The sequence below is a fragment of the Glycine max genome, chromosome 5 (genome assembly GCF_000004515.6).
Source record: "Glycine max cultivar Williams 82 chromosome 5, Glycine_max_v4.0, whole genome shotgun sequence".
NCBI classification, from domain to species: Eukaryota; Viridiplantae; Streptophyta; class Magnoliopsida; order Fabales; family Fabaceae; genus Glycine; species Glycine max.
In genome coordinates, this window is record NC_038241.2 from 19011132 (window position 1) to 19021733 (window position 10602).

Genomic DNA, 10602 nt, shown 5'->3' on the forward strand with positions numbered 1-10602 from the left:
TGGGTAGCCAATTGTCCCATCTGATTGGTTAAGCTCTGAATGGAGGCTCTGGTCTCTTGCTGAAACTGCATGTTCTGCATAGTCATTTGCCTCACAAGTTCTTCGAGGGAAGGTTGTGGAGGGGCCTCAACTGTTGGATGTTTCTGGGGTTGTTGCTGTTGTTGGATTGGTGGAGGAATGTATGGTCTGCTTGGGCCAGCAGCATTTTGGAAGGAAGGAGCAGGCTGCTGTTGTTGTTGATGAGGGCTGGACCATCTGAGGTTAGGGTGATTCCTCCATCCAGGGTTGTATGTGTTGCTGGAGAGGTCATAATTGTTCTGCTGAGGTTGATTTTGCTGCTGAGGTTGAGGAGGTCTATTGTAAATATTTGCAGCATAAGCTTCAGGCTGCTCAATTGCTCCAGGTTGCTGCATGGAAGGGCAAAGGTCTGTATGGTGGTCAGCAGAGGAGCACAAACCACAAACCCTTGCGACAGATACAAATTTCTGATTCAAGGCCAGCTGGGTTACCAAGTTAACCAATGCATCCAGTTTTCCTTCAAGCTTCTTAGTTTCAGATGATGCAGATGGGTTTGTAGCTACCTCATGCACTCCTCTAATGACTATGGCATCATTTCTAGCGCTAAACTGTTGGGAGTTGGAAGCCATCTTCTCAATTAAATTTCTGGCTTCAGCAGGAGTCATGTCTCCAAGGGCTCCACCACTGGCAGCATCTATCATACTTCTCTCCATATTACTGAGTCCTTCATAAAAATATTGGAGAAGAAGTTGTTCTGAAATCTGATGGTGGGGGCAACTGGCATATAGTTTCTTAAATCTCTCCCAATACTCATACAGGCTCTCTCCACTGAGTTGTCTAATACCTGAGATATCTTTCCTGATGGCTGTGGTCTTGGAAGTAGGGAAAATGTTTTCTAAGAATACTCTCTTAAGGTCATCCCAGCTCGTGATGGACCTTGGAGCAAGGTAATACAGCCAGTCCTTTGCCACTCCCTCTAATGAATGAGGAAAAGCCTTCAGAAATATGTGATCCTCTTGGACATCTGGGGGTTTCATGGTGGAGCAGACAATGTGAAATTCTTTCAAATGTTTGTGCGCGTCTTCACCTGCAAGGCCATGAAACTTTGGAAGCAAATGAATCAGTCCAGTTTTAAGAACATATGGGACATCCTCATCAGGGTATTGGATGCACAAGCTTTCGTAGGTGAAATCAGGTGCAGCCATTTCCCTTAGAGTCCTCTCACGGGGTGGAGGTTGTGCCATGTTCTCAGAATGTGCAAAATCAGAATGCTCAGAATCAGAATGCTCAAAATTATAATGCTCAAGATCAGGATGTTCAAAATCACCAATAACAGAATGCACAGATTCACCAGTTATGGAATGCTCAGAATGATCAAAAGGTATAAAATGATGCCTAACTAATCTATGAAATGTCCTATCTATCTCAGGATCAAAGGGTTGTAAGTCAGATGGATTGCCTCTAGTCATACACTACATTCAGCATGCACACAACTAGTTGCCTTGTCATGTAAATAAAGGTGTAGGTTTGAACTACAGCTACCCTCAAATGATATCCAAATGACTTGAAATTTTGTGAGAAACCTTATAAAATGATGACAAGATAGCACAAAAAATTTCAGACAAAAATTCAAAGTCTAACTATGAAAGCTAAAATTGGTAGGTTAAGAAAAATAAGTGAATAAAACTTGAAAAATAAAAAACTTTTGACAGAATCGCTTTTTTTGGACGATGGAGACCTCAGCCAGCCTATGGCCAGCTGCCATGGCGTAGGAAATTTTTTTCTACCCCAAATGCATATATAATAATTGTGATTCTGATAACCGAAGCAAAAGTTATGGTCGTTTGAAGTTTTGACAAACACAAAATTTGCTAGTTTTTTGGAACTTTCAAATCTGACCAAACTAAAGGCTCTAGCTATTTTTTCCACAAAATATGGATTAAAAGAAGTTACCACAAAAAACTTCAGCCAAAAATAACAACCCTAGCTACTAAAACAAAAAATCACAAATAATTCAGCATGGGTGGTCGCTAAAATCCGTCGCTAAGGGATTTCTACTACTACTCTGGTTTGCCGCAAGCAGAAATGGTCGCTAAGTCCGTCGCAAAACACCCAAAACTGAAACAGGGGAAGCGCTTAATGGGAAAACTGAAACAGAACACACATTAAACAAAATACCAGGACACTAAACAACACTAACACACATACTAACACAATACTAACAATTAAACATAAAACACGAAAGGATTAAACACACAACACTAGCTAGCTATTATGAACCTTTGGACACTGCTCCCCGGCAACGGCGCCAAATTTGATCAAGGCCGTACCCGAATCAAATAAACATGAAAATGCAGTAACTAGGAAGTGATCCTAGGTCGTTTCCCAACGAGCAGTGACAAACCAAATGTTCATAATATACTTGCGGTAACAGTAACGATTGGGGGGGGGGGTTTGGTTGTTTGGTAATTAAAGAGCAGAACAAGTAAACTGGAATACGAAAATACTAATATTAAAAACGGGTTGTTTCCTCTGATTCAGAAGCCATTCTCTTATCCTAGGTTATGGAAAATTCGTCCCTAACAGTCAACCACTTAATCCAACCCTATTTCAATTTACTAAGCGAAAATCTACTTAGGGTTTTCAATAAGTGATTAGGCACCACATACACCAGTTAGCCCTTCGTCCATTAAGCATGAACGCAAGTTAGGCTCAGAGGCAATTAATCGAACACGAAGCGTGCACTGATTAATATTCACGAAATTGGAATAACTGGTGAAGGGAAAACTGCCAGGAAACCACATTACAAGAGAAACCTCAAAGAGAGTTGGGCTTCGTCCTCAAAAGGAAACAACACCAGAAAATCTAGCCTTCCATGGATTCAAACAGAAAATGCAAATAAAACATGAAGCAGAAACGTAAATGAGCAGAAACGTAAATGAGACAGAAACATAAATGAAAGTAGAAGAAGAAGCAAGAATGAACTCGTAATTAGAAGCAGAAAACGGAAATTTGCATTAAGAACGAAAACCGTAACAAGGGAATAGAAAAACGTGAAAACCTAAAACCAAAGCTCTGAATAATGAAAATAGCATAACAGAATGCCTTGCACGAATCCCAAGGCCTCTATTTAAAAAGAGTCACTCAAAGTCACTGGGCCCTATTACAATACTCTGGCCCAAAACGAAATAAACACTGAACAACATAAAATAAAATTGCGAAATTTCCTAATTAGAAATTAACTAAGGTAAGCGCTGCTTTATTTGCCCTCTTCAAGTCCATAACCAAAATCCGGATTAAGCCCAATGTTTCATTAATTCCTGAAATTAGATTAAAAACATCAAATTAGCTAAATGAGCCCAAATAATAAAACTGCCTGATTAATTGACAATTAAGACCAATCAGTAATTAAAATGGTGCAAAAAGGGTTTAGAAAATAGAAGAAAATGATGGCACATCAGTACCTAAGTCAAAAACTTGATTATGTAGGTGTCTTTGAGGAAGGAGTGGTACATAGATAGCGGATGTTCAAAACATATGACTGGAGATGCATCAAAGTTTACACATATCTGTCCCAAGAAAAGCGGGCATGTAACATATGGTGACAAAAACAAAGGTAGAATCCTTGGAGTTGGTAAAATAGGTACAAATTCTTCAAACTCCATTGAAAATGTTCTACTTGTTGAGGGTCTTAAGAACAGCCTGCTTAGTGTTAATCAATTATGTGACAAAGGCTATCTAGTATCATTTGATTCTCAAAAATGTCTTATAGAACATAAGCATGATGTTGGATCGAGTGGCCTCAGAATAATTAAGAAGGGGGGGTTGAATTAATTATTCCTAAACCTTTACCAATTAAAAAATTACTCTTTTAAGGCTTTTACTAAATTGTTAAGAGAATGAGGAGTAGAAGAGAAACTTAACAGAAAGTAAAAGTGGAAATTAAATGCACAGCGGAAAGTAAAAGAGTAGGGAAGAAGGAAACAAACACACAAGAGTTTTTATACTGGTTTGGCAACAACCCGTGCCTACATCCAGTCCCCAAGCGACCTGCGGTCCTTGAGATTTCTTTCAACCTTGTAAAAATCCTTTTACAAGCAAAGGGAGAAGAGAATGAAAAGATGAATAGCACAAGTTTTCAAGGTTTGGAAAACCAGAAAACTTCAGAAAGCTTTTGGTACAAAGAAGAAGAAGAAGTTCAAAGAGATTCAAGGCTTGTAAAGGATTGTATGAAATAAGTGTTCAAGAAGATTGAAATGAAAAACAAAGCCTTGCTTTTATAGACTCTTCATGTCTGGTCAAGAAGACCATTTAGAAGAGTTATAACTTTTAGAAAAACTTTAAAACCAATTTGAAAAAATCAAAACCTTTTTGAAGAGTTACATCTTTTGATTTATCAGAAACAGTCACTGGTAATCGATTACCAAATAAGTGTAATCGATTACACAAAGCTTTTGAGTGAAAGGATGTGACTCTTCACATTTAAATTTGAATTTCAACGTTCAAGGGCACTGGTAATCGATTACCAAAACATTGTAATCGATTATAGCCTTTTGAAAATAATTGGAACGTTGTAAATTCTGTTTGAAAACTTTTTCAAACTCATTTTGCTACTGGTAATCGATTACAACAATATGGTAATCGATTACTAGAGAGTAAAAACTCTTTGGTAAAGGTTTTGTCAAAAACTCATGTGCTATTCAAAGTTTTGAAAAAACATTTTAATACTTATCTTGATTGGGTCTTTTCTTCATTCTTGAATCTTGATCTTGATTCTTGAGATCTTGAATCTTGATTCTTGATTCTTGGATTTCTTCTTGAGTCTTGAATTCTTCTTGATTCTTGAACTCTTGACTTGTTCTTGATTCACTTGAGTTGTTCTTTGATCTTTGAGCTTTTTGTTCATCACCTTTGTCATCATCTTTTGTTGTCATTATTGTTATCATCAAAACACCTTTGAATCACATTCACCATGAAGCCTTGCTTCTACACATGACATTAATATAAAGCATGTAGGACATAGAGTCAACAATGTATACATGATAGAGTTAAGCCTAAAACTAGATACCAATCATAAGGAAACCTAAAAGTTCAAGAAAAGGATCACAATCAAAGACTCTCTATGAATTTTGCATGAACATGTTAAGGACTAATTAACATGCAAAGATTTGACTCAAATCAAATAATAGGCTAAAAGAATTTCATAAACTCATGAACAAATGAGTTAGACAAAGAAACAAGAAAAATAAAATTCAGCACAACATATGAAATCTTATGTTACAAGTTTCATGACTAGATATGACTTCTATGACAAAACTAAAATAGGTGAACAAGTCACTCTAGATTTTTGAGGTTTTCTTCTACTTTAATGTTTTTGTAAGAATTTTATGGTTTAGGTTTCAGCCACAAAAAAAATAGCAAGACAAAACTCAAAGGAACCTAAACTCAACACAATTCATGGTTCAAGAACAAGACAAGAAATTTGAACCATAGAAAATCAAATCTAGCTTCTATAGCAAGATTAATCGGTGGAAACTCTAAAGAATCATGTTAAAAACATTTAACACAAGACATGTGAGGAGATACATGGAGCAAAATGAAGAAACAACAATGGAGGAGAAGGTAAAGCTAAAAATTATGAAGGTTTAAGGAGCACCTACTTGAAGCTCTTGTGCTCTGATTACCACTTGATGGAAGCTTGCTTGTGGAGCTTCTATGGAGGCTGGATCTTCGAGCTTCAATGAGGTCCTTCAATGGTGATTTTTCACCATGGAGATGCAGCGGAAGGCAAAGGAGAAAAGGAGAGGGGAGGCACCATCCACTAGGGAATAAGCCATGGAAGAAGGAGTTTCACCACCAAGAATGTACCTTGGATAAGAAGCTTGAAGAGGATGCTTTAATGGAGGAAAAGAAAGAGAGAGGGGGGAGCACGAAATTGAAGGAATAAAAGAGGGAGAGAAGTGGAACTTTGAAGTGTGTCTCATAAGACTTTCATTCATCAAAGTTACAATAAGTGTTACACATGCTTCTATTTATAGACTAGGTAACTTCCTTGAGAAGCTTTCTTGAGAAAACTTCCTTGAGAAGCTTCTTTGAGAAAACTTCCTTGAGAAGCTAGAGCTTAGCTACACACACCCCTCTAATAACTAAGCTCACCTCCTTGAGAAGCTTCCTTGAGAAGATTCCTAAAGAAGCTAGAGCTTAGCTACACACACCTCTCTAATAGCTAAGCTCACCTCCATGAGATGAGAAGCTAGAGCTTAGCTACACACCCCCTATAATAGCTAAGCTCACCTCCATGACAAAATACATGAAAATACAAAAAAGTCCCTACTACAAAGACTACTCAAAATGCCTCAAAATACAAGGCTAAAACCATATACTACTAGAATGGCGAAAATACAAGGCCCAAACGAAGGAAAAACCTATTCTAATATTTACAAAGATAGGCGGGCTCATACTTAGCCCATGGGCTTGAAAAATCTACCCTTAGGTTCATGAGAACCCTAGGGCCTTTTTTAGCAGCTCTAGCCCAATCCTCTTGGAGTCTTCTATCCAATACCCTTTGGGGGTAGGATTGCATCACCATCGTTGTCTCAACTGTGCTACCGGAGGCTCTAAGGAAGTCGGAATAAGAGAGCACTCATCTTGGGGTAGGTTTACTACTTAGATGCTTTCAGCAATTATCTGCTATGCACTTGGCTACCCAACGTTTATCGTGGGCACAATAACTGGCACACTAGAGGTGTATCCTTCCCAGTCCTCTCGTACTAGGGAAAATTCCTCTCAATGCTCTAACGCCCACATTGGATATGGACCGAACTGTCTCACGACGTTTTGAACCCAGCTCACGTATCGCTTTAATGGGCGAACAACCCAACCCTTGGAACATACTATAGCCCCAGGTGGCAAAGAGACGACATCGAGGTGCCAAACCTTCCCATCGATGTGAGCTCTTAGGGATGATTAGCCTGTTATCCTTGGAGTAACTTTTATCTGTTGAGCGGCAGTCCTTCCACTCGGCATTGTCGGATCACTAAGGCCGACTTTCCTCCCTGCTCGACGGGTGGGTCTTGCAGTCAAGCTCCCTTCTGCCTTTGCACTCAAGGGACAATCTCTGTCTGGCCCGAGGAAACCTTTGCACGCGTCCGTTACCTTTTGGAAGGCCTTTGTCTACTTGAGACTGTCCCTCAGCCCGTAGGTCCTCGCACAAGGTTAGAATTCTAACTCTTCTAGAGTGGTATCTCACTAATAGCTCTTCCCCCCCAGAAGGAGGCCTTCTTTGCCCTCCACCTAAGTTGCACAGGAAAAGCCCAAAGCCAATCCCAAGAAATAGTGCCCAGATCGTTACACCTTTCATGCGGGTTGAAACTTACCCGATAAGGAATTTTGCTACCTTAGGATCGTTATAATTACGATTTCTGTTCACTAGGGCCTCGGTCGTTGGCTCCCCTGTCATCAGGTCACCAACTTCCTTGACCTTCGGGCACTGGGCAAGCATCAGCCCCCATACATGGTCTTACGACTTTGAGAAGACCTGTGTTTTTGGTAAACAGTCGCCCGGGCCTAGTCACTACGACCCCTTTGTGAGGAGGCACCCCTTCTCCCGAAGTTACAGGGCTATTTTTCAAGTTCCTTAGAGAAAGTTGTCTCGCACCCTTAGGTATTCTCTACCTACCCACCTGTGCCAATTTCGGGTACAAGTACTGATGTAAGCTCCATTGGAGCTTGTAGGCCGAGGATCTTCTTCACCAATGGATTCCTTTGCTTCTTGGAAGATGAATGGTAGCAGAATGGAGAAGGAAGAGAGAGAGGAGACACCACTTCAAGGAGAAGATGAGTCTAGAAGAAGCTCACCACCATAGGAGGCCATGGATAAGAGCTTGGAGGAAGAAGGAGATGAATGAAGGGAGAGGAAGAGAAGAGCACGAAATTTTGTGCTCTAAAAAGAGCTCTGAAATATGAAGTTTAATTTTCAAATGATCAAAGTTGAAAAAAATGCACACACATGACCTTTATTTATAGCCTAGTGTCGCACAAAATTGGAGGGAAATTTGAATTTCAATTCAAATTTCACTTGAATTTGAAATTGAATTTGTTGAGCCAAATTTTGGAGCCAAAATTTCACTAATTATGATTAGTGAATTTCAGTTATGGTTCAGCCCACTAATCCAAGATCAATTCCAATATTCTCCACTAAGTGTGCTTAGGTGTCATGAGGCATCTAAAGCATGAAGGACATGCACAAAGTGTGACTATATGATGTGACAATGAGGTGTAGTAAGAAAATGCTCACCTCCCCCTCTAAAATTTAATTGGATTGGGCTTGTACCAATTCAATTAAATTTATTTCCCAACACACACATCAAATATTCACTTAGTGCATGTGAAATTACAAAACTACCCCTAATACAAAAACTAGTCTAGGTGCACTAAAATACAAGGGCTGAAAAATCCTATATTTCTAGGGTACCTTACCTATATTATGGAGCCCTAAATACAAGGCCAAAAAATAATGAAACCTTAATCTAATATGTACAAAGATAAGCGGGCTCATACTTAGCCCATGGGCCCAAAATCTACCCTAAGGCTCATGAGAACCCTAGGGCCTTCTCTTGCATCTCTGGCCCAACCTTCTTGGAGTCTTCTATCCAATGCCCTTGCGAGGTAGGATTGCATCATTCCCTCCCCCTTGAAAAGGATTTGACCTCAAATCCCGAGGTTCTTGAAACTCTAGGCTTTTTTCCTCAACACCTGTAAAAAGAACAAAAACATATGTATTAGTGGTGTTTGGTATATTGAAGTAAGGTAAGGTCTGAAAACCCATTTCCTGGGCATCTTCCCATGAAGGAACATGGTTCCTCACCAACCCAATGAGTGGTGCTACAAGTATAGAAAAATATAGGACAAACCTTTTTGTAAGAGTTTGTTAAGTCGTGGAAGCCCCAAATTTTTCTTATACTTGATGGAGCGGGCCACTCAGGAATGACCTTTATTCTCTTAGGGTTCATGGGAACCCGTTGATCACTATTTAAAAAATTAAGAAAAGTAATGCAATAAAACATACCTTTTTCTGTATTTTCATGTTGATAATTCCTACCAAAAAGTATGACAAACCTAAGGTGTCCCATATGAGTACCTAAGTTTGTATTGAAACTAAAAATAAGAAAAAACCTACCTAATGAGTCCCTATGTACACAAATCATGAAGATGTTGGGTGCACAAGTGATTTTACAAAAGAGGGTTGCACCACTCAAAACAATCATCATACCACCTATTTTAGGGATTTGGTGCCTAATAATACCTATTTTGGGCACCAACAAAGCACAAGGATTTAAACTCTTGTGAACCAAACCCTCATCCAAAAACTCCTTTACTTGAGGAATAAACTCATGCCTAAGAGGTGTGGCAATGCTAACAAGTGTCTTTTTACAAAGGAGAAAATGTGGAGGTTGTCTAAGAGGGGAAATTTCTTTAATATTTGTTTTTATTTCAAAATGCCTTTCCTTCTTAGCTAACCTCTTGGAGCAGACACTTACCTCCTTACACTCCTCCTTAACCATTAAAGTTGTCCTTCTTCTTGGGGTATATCTCTTCACTAGATTCTTCCCTTTTTGCTTCTTCACTTTTACTAGAGGAAGGTGAAGTAGTAGCCTCATCTTGGCTACTATAAATGTCTTGGCCCCTCATAATCATGGTTTTCTTGGTGGGGAATTGAGAAGTAATGTGTCCTCTTCCAAGACATTTAAAGCACTTCATGGAGCTAGTCTTCTCTTGCATACTAGCCTTAAGGGGTTGCTTTTCTATTGTCTTCCCCTTATCATCTTTGGGCTTAGAAGGTGTCACCCATAAGATGCCTTGACCTTGGTCTTTCTTTGGATAAAAGTGAGAGCCATAAGATTTTGAAGTAGACTTCCTTTTAAGTTGTTGCTCTACCCTTATTTCCCAATCTAAGTTAGCCTCTACATTGTCCTTCCCATGGAAGTATGGGAGGTTCATGTTAGCCTCTTGAGGCTTTCTTTCCTTTTCTCTCCTATGGGAGTGAGATCTAATATGTGACCTATGCCTTCCTTCATAATAGTCACGAAGTTCTTCACTTAGGCTCTTGCAAGAGTTATGACTACTATAGGAGGCATGTTTTTCTTTTCTTAACTCTTTTAGTATTTTCCTTCTTTCTTCTTCCCTTATTTTCTCTTTTTCATCTTGACTTATTTCTTCCACTCTTTTTTTCCTTTTTCTTTTCTCTCTTGTTTTTCTTTCCACAACTTAAGGGATCTCAACTCATCTAATATCTTATACAAGGGGTCCTTAGGAGTAGAACCCTCACCATTAACACTATATGAAGAATGAAGACTCATATTGGTTCCTAAGTTGTGGTTCTTTCTTGTTGGAGGTTTGAAAAAAAAAGGTAGAAGAAGCTATGGTTGAAACTAGGCAAAAATAAACACTAAAAGAGGTGTGAAAGATAAGGTAAAAACTAATTGGTAAAAGGCAAGCTATCTAGGCGGTTTAACAATGGAAGGTAAAGGAAATAATCTATGAAAGTAAGCAAGAAATGTAAACTAGGCGAATCCTAAGAGTGTT

The 10602-nt window shown here is 39.1% G+C and overlaps 1 non-coding gene across 1 annotated transcript; it reads left to right on the forward strand.

The window, feature by feature from the left end:
• Positions 1-777: 777 nt before the first annotated feature.
• Positions 778-884, forward strand: LOC113001780 (small nucleolar RNA R71). Its single transcript, XR_003267266.1, has one exon. It is a non-coding gene; the product is annotated as a small nucleolar RNA R71 (small nucleolar RNA).
• Positions 885-10602: the final 9718 nt, after the last annotated feature.